Consider the following 15,389-nt stretch of genomic DNA (forward strand, 5'->3'; position numbering starts at 1 on the left):
TATGCCGCTGTGACTACCATCATTTTGCGTTTATTCTAAATGTTAAATTAAGTGGCAACAGCTGGTAAGGTACTGTTCAGTTGCGCTGTTTATAAGGTTAAGCTTCCTTTTAGGAGGGACAAAATAAAACATGGGGTACAGGGGTACATATTTCTGAGGCTCAACAAAGTAATATCAAGGTCAACAGCAGCTGTGACTTGTGTTCACGCAATGATGTAATTAATGTTTATAGAATATTGTCTTAGTGGCAGGCAGCTGGTGTGGAATAAGGAATAATCAGGTCACTGCTTTAATATAAATTTTCACTAAGCATTTATGTTAAAGGATGGTTCAACATACATGGCAATATGATAACAAATGCAACCATTGTTTAGAACTGATAACCCAGAATCAGTTTTTGAATGTAATAGCAGATACATAATACCAACTAGTCAATTAATATGGGTTGCTATAGTTGGATCAAACGTGGGCATGATTTGGAAAAAAGTCTCCATCCTTCATATCACAGGCCTGTTAATTATGAGGGGTCAAGTTCAATACCTGTATAAGGTACGCTGGAAAAAACACCACAGAATCTGCCATTGGTATTTTCAGGCAGCAGAGAAACAAATAATAATACAATTAAAAAAAAAAAAAAATTAGTGGGAAGCAGTGGATCTGGGGACTCAAGGCAGTTATGGCCCCCCTGGAAAACTATTTCTATATATACAGATATATCTCAGTAAGTCTCTGCTAAAATACCAATATCCACACAATCATAATCTAATACAGTGGCTACAACCAACCTTTGGTGGCCGCATAGTGAATATCCAGGATATTCACATGCTGCTGATGCATTGGCAGCAAATCTCATGCGGCTGTATGATCCGGTACCATATATAATTTCCAGCCTTTCTAAGAATATATATTAGGTTACAAAGTACTGTAGTAAGCATCCAAGTAGATACAATGTACTATGCTAGGCTGATCTGCAAGGTTGTGCACAAAAGTATCAATTCAATAGAAACAACTGGAGTTAGAACAAAACACTCAAATAGTCTTAGCACAGGTTCTTTAACTCCCAGCAACCCAGTTCAGAACGCCTATTTATGTGACAACCTCAAACTCTGACCCAGCACGATACCTTAAAATAGAACTTTTAATAGAATTATTAATCAAAATATATAACGCACAAAACGTGAACAATTTACCACACCTCAACAAACCCACTGCACCTAATATCGCAATGCTGGGCCGTGTTCATAAAATACAAATAACTAAAACCAGCAACAGGTGGTGAGATCGTATGAGTATACGAGGGGCAGCTCACTATGGTTTGTTACTTGCCTAAATGTAAAGACTTCTCTAACATTCAGCTCATGTTCGTATACTCATAAGGTCTCACCACCTGTCCACCTGTTGCAGGTTTTAGTTATTTGTATTTTATGGACACAGTCCAGTATTGCGCTGGGTTTGTTGAGGTGTGGTAAATTGTTTACGTTTGGTTTGTCATATATTTTAATAAAAGGACAGCACTCCGGTAAATGTTTTAGGTTTATTGCAGTGTCCCGCAGATATCAATAGCCTCACGCATTTCGGGACTAAATTCCTTAATCATAGGCTAGCCTGCTGATTGGTCACTGAAGTCTAAGTCCCAGGAAAGCTGCATGGGGGTTGGATAGAATGGAGGGGAAGTTACCGGCACTTTGACTTCAGTTACCAATCGGCAGTACAGAAAAAGGCCCCAAAGCTCTCACCCTCCCTCCTGAAGTCTGTATTTTCCTGACAGCACTGGGGGGCTGTTAATGAAGTACGTAAAGTATGGGAGAACCGGGGCCACCAATGTTTTTTAATATGTAGAGGGGGGCCTGGCCACCAGTGTTTTTTTAACTTGTAGGGGGAGGCTGACCACCAATGATTTTTTAACTTGTAGCAGGGGGGGCCTGACCACCAATGGTTTTTGTTTAACTTGTGGGGAGGGGGGGCTGGCCACTAATGTTTTTCTACTTGTGTAGGGTGCCCTGTCCACTAGTGGGCCCAGAAAATTTATGGGGCCCAATAATTTCTGATGGCGGCCCTGAGTGTGCGGGTGCCTACTTTACCACCTTTTTTGGCCAGTTTCTGACAATTCTGATCACTGCCTGCCTTGACCTATAAATGCAGTTTCATTACAATTGGGCCTGAGGTTGAGAAAGAAATTCAAGTTCCCAACCTGTCCCGATCCCCTAATTGACATTATAGATGACGTCACAGTGGAAGGCTCCAGAATGTTCCATTGTCCCACCAACAATGAGGGAGCCTAGCACACAGAAAAGTAATATTAGCTGCAGCAGGGCAAGTACAACCCACACCCAACCCAATGTGCTAGGCCAAATTTCATCCCAAACCCACCTAATCCAAGGGGTCCTCATGTGTATGGCTAAATTCATTTTATAAACTATATTCAACACACAGTTTGTAACAGTGAAGGGTAATTCATTTTAATAATCTATAAACACCTCTATCTATTATCTCTAACTACTAATGCTTGCAGAGTCCTCGTGGGTGTTTGTTTCTCCTGACAATCTGGAAAGCATCGATTGAATAGATACATTTATAAAGAAGAGACCTGCATCCATTTGCCTTTTGAGCAGTTGCACGCCAATCTGTTCGATGGGGTGTTAGAGCTCAACCACATCTCAAGTAAATTGGCTCCTATATTTCTGACTTTGGGCTACCAAATAGGGCTTGTATAGTTGTGGGGAGTGTACATTCCAGAGTGATCATGTTTTTGATCTAGAACTAGGGACGAGCAAATGTTTTCATCGTGTATGGTTTTGCTGCAAATTTCTGAGTTTCATGAATCACACGAAAAAATCACCACATGGTCAGTTTCACAAATGACAAAAAAGCTGCATGTAGACAAAAAGTTGTGCATTATATTATCTACTTCTCTCCTTCCACATTAACCAATGGGATTTGAGCAATTGGTATTTGAGCAAACAAATATCTGTTGCTGATCAGATTTATTAGTCGTGTCTGTGTTTGTAAGCTAGTAATATATAAGTAATAGATGTTACATAGTTACAAGTGTAGTAGTAGATACTATTACCAGTCTACCAGGTAGTTGTAATAAAATTACCTGGTGTGCGGCGGCGTGGACGGCCGCCACGCCGCCGCGCTCCTGGTCCGGCGCCATCTTGATTATTCTAGGGCGCGCCTCTTAAAGGTACAGGCGCACTGGCGTGATTGCGTCAGCGCGTATTGGCGCTCGTTTTGGCGCCAATTTGGAATGTATTTAAAGCCCATTCTGACCCCCAGCCAGTGCCGTGATAGAACTTGTTTCTAGTGGTTTCCTGAGCCTTGTGCATCTGTTCTGAATCTCGTCTGTCTGATTATCCGTGTTTGACCTTGCCTGTATCCTGACTATTCTGAAATCTGTATCCTGACCCTTGCCTGCCTACGACAACTCTTCCTACTTAACATGTAGAACTGTAGTATGGATGTGGAACAGATCCAAAGCGGCAGTCAAACTGCAAAAAATCCGTTTATTGGGGAGTGTACACTCCCCAATAAACGGATTTTTTGCAGTTTGACTGCCGCTTTGGATCTGTTCCACATCCATACTACAGTTCTACATATTGATTTGGGTTATCGGACACAGGATACCCGTGGACAGGTCTGATCTAATGATGTGGTGAGCTCCTTTCATTCTATATTGTGCATACATCTTCCTACTTAACCCCTTGATTGACAACCCGGTTTGACCCTTGCCTGCCTGACGATTCTGATATCCGCCTGCCTCGACTCTGCTTGTCTGACGATTCTCTTGCCTGCTCCATTTGTACCGTGACCTTCGGCCCAAAAGACTCTGCTAACAGCCGTGCCCCTTCGCCAGCCAGAACATCTTGCCTTGTACCCCTCGTTAAGTCCAGGTGGCACCCAAGTAAGCTGAGGGCTCCTCCCGAAGCCCAACGGTGGTCACACTACTGGTGAAGCCGAGCCAAGACCAGGGTGCTTGGCATTTGTTCTGGTATCGGGTGCCGGTGGTGACAGTAGTGTTACGGACGTGAAAAACAGATAGATATTGAAAAAGCAGTTATAGCATAGTGCATAGGAGGTCCTCTAACAATGTAAGGCATGTGTGTAAAAGTATAATTAGCTAAAAAATCATGATTTTGTCATTCCATGGATTCCAATGCAATTTTTTTTTTTTAAATTTGTTTTTATTAACTTTTTTCAAAAAGACATACAAAGTACAGAAGAAAAGAGAGTCTTACAATTGTCTACCAAAGGTTACATAGTAGGTACTACAAAACAATATACATGCATTAGCTTCAAGAGGAGCAATATCACCATGCCTAAGTCAATGCTTGAAATGAGTGAGTAGCAGTGTCAGGCAACTCAAGCCAAGGGCCCCATATCTTTAGGAATTTTTCCGGGCACCCTCTAGCCAAATACACTGCCTTCTGCAGGGGGAGAATTTCGTTTATCAGTCGTTTCCATCGACTTAAAGAGGGAGGGGAAGTATCCTTCCAAGTCAACAAGATGGCTTTCTTAGCATAATAAAGTAATTGCAAATAAAACAATCTCTGGCACTGGGGGAAAGTAAGTGGTTCAGTGTGACCCATTAGGCATAGCTCCGGGGAGCGAATATTCGGTAAGTCAAAACTAGACTGAATAAAATCTAGTACTCTCCCCCAGTAACCTTGAATACTAGGGCATTCCCAAAACACATGGAAGAGAGTACCAACCTCTACCCCACATTTGTAGCAGGTGTCTGGCGTTCCCGGGTAGATCTTGGCAAGCCGTTGGGGAGTAAGATACACCCTGTTGAAAAATTTTAACTGTATCAGTCTATCCCTATTAGACATGAAAAGTTCTGGAATCTGCTCTATGACACCCGTCCAGGCCTCCTCATCCAGACCTGGGATATCCACTTCCCATTTTAGGCGTAAACGGTCTATATGTGAGCCCAAGGATTTCTGTAAAATAGCATAAAACCAAGATATGGCTTTTTGCAGCCCTGGCTGCCTGAGGTATCGTTCCAACGAGCATTGGTTTAAGTTTAAAGGACGAACCCGAAACTGGGCCTGGAAGGCATGACTCAATTGCAGATAGCGAAATATCATATTAGTAGGGAGCTGGTGCTCTGTTCTCAAGGTCTGGAAGGGTTTAAGCTGCCCTCTCTCTACAATTTGGGTCAAGTATTTGATTCCCAGAGACGCCCAAAGCCCAGAATCGGGAAGCCCCCTAAAGTGCTGGAGGTTGGGATTTTCCCATAAGGGGGTGCCAGGTGACCAGGTGTCTTGGTGGGGGTACATGTGCTTAATATATAGATTAAAAATTTTCATCACTGGGGTCATAGATGAAGTCTGAGGAAAAACAGAGTTCCCTCCTCTGTACAAATGATTTGCCAGAGCCTCAAGTGAGGTGGCACATGCCGCTTCCGCCAAAAGGGCATGATTATTCAAATCAAACGTCAGCCACCAGTGGGTTCCAATGCAATTTAGCAAATTTTGACACCAGTTTGCAAATTTTGACACAAAACATGGCAGAGGCACTCAACACAGTCAAGAAGACTTGAAAGTAAGGGAAATATGTTTAATTAGTAGCCCAAAAGCAGAAAAAAGTGCAACGAAAAAACACCCATAGTCTCTAATTTCATTTGCTCCAAAAAAGTTGTGCAACAAAAATGTCACCGAAACAAAAAATCCACCCATAGACTTTAATGTGTTTTGCATTTTTTTTTTGCCATTTCTCAGATTTTCCAGTAGTTTTAAAAAAATTTTGTTGAAGCGAAATGGGAAAGATTAGCTAATCACTATAGTGAACAGAAAATATCATTGCTGTTTAAAAATTTTCAGTTCAGCCACAAAATAAGTCTTGGTTTATGGTGACATGGGACAGTTTTGCAGTTTCCCTATTTACACAACACTGTGTTTTTATGGCCATTGTCTGTATCCCCACCACACAATGATGGAATTAGAAGCCAATTTTGTTTCACTGAACATGAAATAATGGAGTCCATGTAGGGCCCCCTCCAGGCCTTGGTGATCCAGGTCTCTACATTGGGAACAGTAACATCAAAAAATGAATGTGTTTTTAAGTAATGAATAAATAATGTAGTGTTGCTCTGCACTGGTAAAACTGGGATGTTTGCTTCAGATAGACCATTATAGTTTCTATAAACAAGCTGCTGTGTAGCTGCGGGAACAGCCATTCAAGCACAAGACAAATAATAGATGACAGATAAGCTATATAGAATTGCATTGTATACTACAGGGCTTATCTGTTATCAGTTGTGTATCCTGTACCTTTTCTCATTTTTCAGCTTTGAATGGCTTCCCCCACAGCTACCCAACAACTTGTTTATATAAACTATAGTAGAGTTGCGGAAACAAACAACCCAGTTTTACCAGTGCAGGCCAACTGTGCATTATATTTTAATTAATTTAATACACTTTCATTTGTTGGTGTTACTGTTGCGTTACGGGATGTGCAACTGTTTTATCATGAGTCTCATTAATGAACTTTGGCAGGTGCAGGGATTTCAAAATGGGAGATGGGATAAGCAGATATCCAGACGTGGCGCCCATGGTAACAGATAAACCATAATGACAAAATGAGGACACAAATAAAAATGTATCAAATAAATTAATCAAACAGACAGCTGCTAGTGCTGACTAAATAAAACATTCAATATTTCTTTCAGACTTTAGACTTAGACTTAGTACTTCTTATTTTCATTGGTATTTTTTTTTTTTTATTAAACTCTAGATTCTTTTCCCAAGAGTATAGCAGCATCTCTGATCATTTTGAAATCCCCATATCCGCCAAACTTCATGAATGAGACTCATGATAGAACAGAGGTTCATTTGCACATCCCCTAATGAGATGCAGAGACCTACATGGGTCTGGTCTGACAGATCTGTGCCCAATTTGGACCCAAAGGACAATCGTGTGCCACCCCGCTCTGCCCCTGACCCACTTCCAGGCCGTATAAGAAGTCGATGTCACTCTAGAGGTGGATCAGTTGGATAAAATATCTTTGTGGATTTTATTGTGGCAAGACTTATCAACAACTTAGGGAATTGATAAACATGGATCAAGCTACCATTAGCGCTGCATTAGACCCTAAACCAAAAGGAGGTGACTCTAAACAGGATAAATCCAGCCCTTTGCTCAGCACTCATTACAGGCAAATTGCTTTGTTCACATTCATGCCAATTCATCAAGTTCCAGCTCCCCCCTAGGGGTGGTGTTGTGGATTTTTTTTTACAAAGTGAGGCTTTTCTTTTTCCTGGGTTGTGTGACACCTAGAGGTAATGGACATGTACAGTTTAATAGTTTATTGCCAAATAGATAAACATACTGCTAATATAAATGTAAATGTAAACTAAAAAATGCAATTTAGTATGTTAATTAACTAAGGTGGTCACCTTTTGAATAAAGTGTAGGTGTAGGGTACAACTGTTTAAAGTAGATTTTTAACTTTTTGGCATAGTGATATCTATGGGTAAAGGTTTATGGCATATATTTTGATTATTATATGTATGTTTGGCTCAAGGTCCCACAGAGACCAAAATGGCATCTTGGTTGTACGTACACCTTTAATGCACAGTGAATACCTAGGGGCACATTTACTAAGCTCGAGTGAAGGATTAGAATGAAAAATACTTCGCATTTCGAAGGTTTTTTTTGGCTACTTCGACCATCGAATTGGCTACTTCAACCTTCGACTACGACTTCGAATCGAACGATTCAAACTAAAAATCATTCGACTATTCGACCATTTAATACTGGAAGTACTGTTTCTTTCTAAAACCTACCAAGCACCAATGTTAGCCTATGGGGAAGGTGCCCATAGGCTTTCCTAGCAATTTCTGATCGAAGGAAAATCGTTCGATCGATGGATTAAAATCCTTTGAATCTTTCGAATTGCGGTAAATCCTTCGGCTTCGATATTCGAAGTCGAAGGATTTAACTGCGATGGTTGAATATCGAGGGTTAATTAACCCTCAATATTCGACCCATAGTAAATGTGCCCCCTAGTGTTGCTGGTCTCTCTCTCTCTCTTATATATATGTGTGTGTGTTTATAAAAGCTGCTTCTACAAATGAATTCTAAATATATAACCTGAAACTTGGTGGGAAGCCTTTATTGTTATATAACTATCATGACATGTTATTCTTTGATCATTCCATACAGTTCCTTGAATCGAACTCAGTTACAATCTTTTTAGTGAAAGATTCTAAGGATACATTTCTTCCATAGAAATATTATATGAAATAATAGACAAAAAAAAAATTGGCTGTGTTTTAAGAGATCTTCCAATTATAAATGAGGGGGTCTGCTATTTTTGTGGGATGCTTCTGTCAAACGTTCAAGCAAATACATAATCTGATGTTCAGTAGTGTACCTTGATTGGTACGGGCCCTCCTGCAAAAAATCTTTGGATGGCACACACATGCCCAAACCCTTTTCCCCTTCAGCACACCGGCAAATACTATAGTGTAAAGTGGCTGGGGACAGGGAAGTATCATGCAGCCATCCCAGTTGCCCAGGCCCCCGTGGCCCATGGCAACCCCCCCCTTGTGGTGGCTGATTAATAAGTAGTTATTTACTCTGTACTGGTGGGCCCCTTTTGCCCATTTAATCATATAGATCTGATAAACAGATTGGAACTTTGTTATGCTACCTTCTGATCATGCAAATGCACAAATACAAAATTGTAGCTGATAAATGGACAAAGCATGCCAATAGCCAAAGAGATAGTGCTTGGGATACATTACTGATGCAAAGGCTTGTATCTTGCTAGCAATTCTGGTATTTGTAGTGCAGCAGCTGGAGGGCCTCATGCTGGAGAATATACACATACTAAATGTAGAACAAAGCTTTTTTTTTTTTTTTCTTTATGCTGCAAACTCTTTTTCTCCTGCAAAGTGATTGTGCAGCCTGTCCGGTAATACAGTAGTCAGTGCAGAGGAGGAGAATGAGAGTATAAAGAAAGGATCTGGACATCAGAATGTTTGAATAAGTGTTATTTATGTATTTTTTTTCAGCAGATCCTGTAAATACTTTACCTTTCTACAGTTTCTAATATAAGATCAAAACAGTCACACATTCATTTCTGTTTTTTATTATGTTGAATGTCGTCAACAGGGCCGTTCCTGCCATGAGGCAAGGTGAGCACACAAGGGGAGGCAAAAAGCCGCCTCCTGTAACTTTAAGAGCCGAATTTTAACATAGGGAAACACTAAGGGCCAGATTTATCAGAGTGTGAATTTATAGCTCACCACAATAAAACTCACTAACTTTCTATTCATTCCTATGGGATTTTGAAAAGCATACCGGTATTAATCAAATGTTGAACTCCATTGATAAATACAATTCTAAAAATCCCATAGGAATGAATAGAAAGTGAGTGAGTTTTTCTGTGTCAAGTTCTAATCTCACATTAAAATATACAGGCAGCTACATTGGCTCATGATTTCAAGGATTCAAGTGAGTTTTGTGTGAATGTAAAAGTGACCATCGTTTGTAAGATCCACCAAAGAGCTGAGTAAACATATTGGTACTGTATAAATACAGCATAATAAATAAAATAAGAAGAATGCAATGGAAGTATTGAAAATCATATGTTTTGTGAAGGTGAACTGCCCCTATAAAATTTACATTGCAACCTAATGGTGCATTTGGGGACCCTGTCCACTTTAGTAGTGTGATAGAAACAGAGACAGATACTGTAATTAATGATAACTATAAAGTGAGAGCCTACCAGTAGATGGCTCTATATAACTAAGCCTCCAACTTTTCCAACTATGCTTTGCAGCTCTGTGCTCACTTACACTGTGTTTGATTTACACAAGGTACGGAGCACAGCCATACATTGCCTGTAAGGGGGCACATTTGCCAGAGCCAAGCCAGGCCAGTGCCCAAGCCAACTTGTCCAGCCACCTTTCTCCTCTCCCGCATAACCACATGAACGAGTACAGGCACAGTGATGTCACACATGCACAGTGATGTCACACAAACTGTTTTAAGGGGGTCAAGGGCCTGAAACTGGGATAGGCAGGCAGAAGTGGTACATGCCCAGTGCCCCCTCACTTTTGCACCCTAGGCCCTTTGTGATTACGCCTAGTTCCGGCCCAGGACTGTTATCCTGAATGCCTGGGACCGGGGGTTTTCCAGATTTTTCCAGAATCTTTCTGTAATTTGGATCTCCATACCTTAAGTCTGCTAAAAAAACAAAACATTAAATAAACCCAGTGGAGTTGTTTTGCCTCCAATAAGGTTTCATTATATCTCAGTTGGGATCAAGTAGAAGGTATTGTTCAATTATTACAGAGAAAAAATTCATTTTTAATATTTTAAATTATTGGATTAAAATGGAGCCTATGGAAAATTCAGAGTTTACTGGATAATGGACTTGGGGATAAAAAATCCTATACCTGTATGTACTTACAACTAAACATGATGCAAAAGGTTGCTCTGCACACCACTCCAGCCTAGGTCGTACCTTTGGTAAATGCCCCTAACTGTTTACTTACCCCTCGATGCAGATTCAGGGCATCGGCAGAGTTCACGGGCGCCATCTTCTTCTCTTCTGTAATCCTTGGGTCTTCTTCCCGGAGCTTTGTCGATTTCCGTGACTTTCGGCGCAGGGGCAGTTGTCGTGAAATAGAAGATTGCTCCAAGTGTGCATGCGCCAATATCAGGGGCGCTCCACCAATGAGGCGAGTTGAGACACTCGCCTCAGGCGGCAGCGCCCCCCTGGTTACCAGGGGCGGCAAAAATGCCGCTCCTGGTAACTAAGAGCCGAAATTCCGGTTTTCAACCCAGAAATTCGGCTCTTCTAGTGCAGAGAGCGCAATAGCGCTCTCTGCACTAGCGTCGTGCAGCGGCATAAAGGCGCGGATCGGCGCTGGCCAATATGCCACTCTATTCCCGAAGATTACTGAAGAGATGTATTGTTTCAGGTGATGAAAAAAAACATATTTGGGGGAATGTAATAAAGTCGGTAACAGCAAAAATATTCCCAATGTGAAAACTTATGCGTCTGTGCAAAGTTTTCTTTGCACAAATTTTATATAGCTTTTGTGAACCCAGAAACTGTTTATCGACCATTTCCAACAATGGAAGAAGGTTTGCTACATGTTATAGTTTGAGAAAGTGCGCAGTGAATGTAATAAAACTGAAAAAGCTGTTATGTTTGCTCCAAAAGATTACGACACCTTCAAGCACTTCTTAAAAGTGGGCAATGTGCACTGAAAATTCGCAATGTAGGAAGAGTATTGCGTTGCAAAATGGGAATTTTTATTCTTATTTGGGCAAATTGATTTGCTCTTTACAACTTTTATTACACCCCCATTAGATTGATGGGATGGCCCACTGGTTGCTTGCAATTCAGCTTAGGCTGATGGCAATAGTTCTAGGCCGGGGGCCTTCAAATCCACCTGTTCTCTGGCAGACCCGTTTAACCCTGGAATGACCAGTGAATATTTGCACTATAAAGATTATTTGCAAATGTCAGAAAAGCTATGGTCAGGCTGGCACAGCATTTCCCAGTTGGGGAGTGTCAATGGGGAGGAGTATCTACATGTTGCAGGCTGCATTAGTCACAGCACATCAGCTTTTCTCTGATTCTTATCACATACAACAGACTCATCGTCAGACTCATCGACACATCTAAGTGTTCATTAAAATGCTGTATTTTTTTAAACATTGGTTATACAAAGCATAGTTTCTCTATTATTGCTGAGCACAATGAAGACCCGCACAACAGCATTTTATAATGTACAGCAAAAATAGGTTAATTTAAACATGAAATTGAGATGTAGTCAATTTTGTACTTAAACAGGATAGTGTGGTAAACCTTCTGCCTCTCTGTCACAAAGCAGTGGCACAGAATGTCTCTCTTGTGCTTAATAATAGCTGTAACAGGGCACAGTGTGCTAAGGATGGCAAAGGAAAACCCCACAGCCATTTTTAAATAAGTAATACTATGTATGTGTTTGTGTAATAATAATGTAAAACCGTAATTAAAAGTTCCCAAAATAAGACATATATATTTATATTTCAGAACAATGCAGTTGTGTGGCAGAAGAACCCAGTTAATACAATGGGGCAAATTTACTTACCTTCAAAGTTGCTCCAGCGTTGGCTTTGACGCACTTCGCCAGGCGAAGTTTCGGCAGGGCGCCGCTAATTCACTAAAACCCGAAGTTGCGTTCAGGGAGGCGAAAGGTAGCAAAGTTGCGCTACCGTTAATTCATCAAGCAAAGCGAAGTTACGCTAGTGATGCCTAATTTGCATACTGCGCCAAGTTAAAGTACAATGGACGTATATGTAGCAGCAAATACCTTACACTACACAAGCCCGGGAAAGCTTCATAAAATAAAATAGAGTTGTTATTTTGCCCTATACATGTGCCCACTGTATAGTTTAGGTGCCGTATGTTAGGAAATGTAGGGGGGAACACCCTTAAAAAAGTAAAAGACGCCAGCGTTTTTTTGGACTCTTTTTTTGAAGCAAGCCCTATCTACTCTATTGCACTTCGCCTGGTCTGAGGTGGCGAAGGCAAGTCTGGCGCAAGAGGAACGTTCAGTAAAATCCGCATCTTAGTGAATTAGCATAGTTACGTCCCTTCACCATAGCACAACTTTGCCTGGTATAAGGGTGCGAAGTAGCGCTAGAGTATGTCCACTTCGCTAGCGAATTTGCACCAGCACCCATTAGTAAATCGACAAAGTAACGAAATTACGTCACGCTGGCTATTTTTGCTAGCGTTAGCCACTTTGCCCTTTAGTAAATTTGCCCCAATGCCTTCTACCCTTTGTAGTTGCTTCCCACTGCCATTATTTGCCCTAAATGTATGATTATCAACTTAAAAAAAGGCACTGGAACTTTTTCAGGCAAATGTTGTAGGGCTGGGGTGACTAATGGTACATCCCATTGATGCCAATGAAAAGCAGCAGGTTGTAGGCCTTTGAATTGCCAGTCCGATATATTCCTGTAACTGTATCAGGGTATTGATAAAAAAATAGGCTAAAAACAAATTATTGGTGTGTGATGTGGAATAGAGCTATAGCAAGTAGCAAACCAGTTCTGAACATAAGTTTAATTAGCGATTACAGAAAGGAAATAAAACCCAGACTGACTGACAAGCTGATAGAGTACAGTACAGAAGATACAAAGTTCTTGGTGGACAAGAATGATGAACCCTATGATGAATGATGAACAACCTACTACAAACTATACACTACTGTCTCCCACCTACTTTCAATATAACTGTTTATCAACAGCAAGGGCACATGCAGCATTTTCATTATATATACTAGAAGCAATTACAATACCACTACCTACTACTGATTCATGTGAATTTACCTTTGCAGGGAGATAATCACCAGTGCAGGGAGACCTGCAGCTCTTCCAAATAACGCAAACTGGAAGTGACCAGCCAGGGTCCTAATGTGTTTTTAAAAAATAAATAAATAGAGCTATTTTTTGGATTCTCACCATCTGGCCTTGTCCATGTGTCTCCCCATAGCTAATGTTTGTTCCAAGAAAAGAAACATCAAAGTACATATAGACATGAAATGTCTCCAGAACTAGGTGAAGCAAAATCTAGAATCCATCTTGTCACTTAGCATATAAGTATATAGGAGCAAGTACACTAAAACTATAGGTTTCTGTATATTATACCATGAATATAGTATTACATATATATGTGAATATGGGATGTTTTGGCCCTACATTGTGAATGTGAATCTATCAACCTGTAGCATGTAATATGTGTGTGTGTGTATGTCTCAATGCAAATCTTCCATTTTACCTGGACTAATCCTGGTAATGTTTATATCAGTACAAATAAGAGACCTGTTATCCAAATGCTCAGGACCTGGGGTTTTCTGGATGAGGGATCTTTCCTTAATTTCCATACCTTTTTTACTAAATAAAACATAAAATAAACTCAACAGGATTATTTTGCCTCCAACAAGGATGACTTGTATGTTAGTTGGGGTCAGGTGTACTGTTTAAAATTTTTGAAATATCTGATTGAAATGATGTCTATGGCAGATAGCCTTCCTGTAATTCAGGGCTTTCTGGATAACAGGTTTCTGGATTACTCAGCAGGTTTTTCCTTAGGGAAACTGAGATATTTTTAAAGATCAAATTACAGTAGCTGTCACATATGGCATCTCTTTTTTTTTTAAAATTCGGGTAGTTTATTGAACAGAAAAGAAAAAGAAACCAAGCAAATTACAGAGGGTCTGGTTATTAGAGACCATAATAAACATAGAATGTACAAACATTCAATCATAGAAATATGTCTTTACACAAATGTATGCCATAATGTACTGTACTAAACCATAATAAAGATTGAGGTCTCGTACCATATGGGTATCTCCTATTTCTTTTTCTATACCCACTTAGTTTATTCTACTAAAGGTTTTCTTGAGTGTTTGGAGTATAAATCTGTCCAAGTACATTAATCTCTCAGTATTGCAGGTATCCTGCATTGCCAACTTCCAGGCAGAGAAGTTAGGAGGAGCCACATTTCTCCAATTCTGAGTAATCAACCTCTTAGCTAATAGTAATGCCTCGAGTAGAAAAAGCGACTGGTATTGATTTAACACCTGTAGGACCCCTTCTAAAGTATCTAGTATTTCCCTCCAATATAGGGGGAGTTTGGTGCAGCTCCACAACATATGGCATCTCTGTAAAAAAAAAAAAAAAAAAAAAAATTTGTTGTCCTTTATCTTGAAAGTCTTCTTGGAAAACCACGATGCATTTTAAGTTAAAACCAAAATTAGGTGTTTCCTATACTAAAACATAAAAGAGATGTCTTATTCAAAGTATTTACTGGGCATCTATCAAGTGCTACCAACAACTCTTTTTTGTAGATGAATGATGAATGTACTTACTAATGTATAACTAGAAATGGAGTTGAACCTGTTTTTACTATCATTTTTAGCTTTGCGGTGTATCTCTGCAGCAAAACCCTGTCTCTTTTTCTCTTTCAAAGAGCAACTAAAACAGTCACCTATGTCCTCTTTCAGTGACCTGTAGTTGATATTGATATTAATTATTGCTCCCTGCTAAACAAGGAATAACCTTTTCTGTATTGGAAGAAAAGAGCCGCTTGTTAGACAGAACAGTGGGCAGCAAAAAAGGCTTCATGTAGTGAAAGAGAGAGAACCTGGGGTCCTTACTTTAACCACATTACAGATATAAAGGTACAAGTCCACAGTTGAGTGATATTATACAGGGCGCATGGCTCTTAGTGTACTGTCCTCTAATATTATTATGAATCATTACTTTTTCTAATGTTTTTTTCTAATGTGCAAGTTAGGGGGCGGTGGGGGATACCTACGTGCCTTGCCCCTCATGGATAGAGAGCATGCGTAGTACAGACAGAGATCTAT

This window comes from Xenopus laevis, chromosome 9_10S (genome assembly GCF_017654675.1).
Source record: "Xenopus laevis strain J_2021 chromosome 9_10S, Xenopus_laevis_v10.1, whole genome shotgun sequence".
NCBI classification, from domain to species: Eukaryota; Metazoa; Chordata; class Amphibia; order Anura; family Pipidae; genus Xenopus; species Xenopus laevis.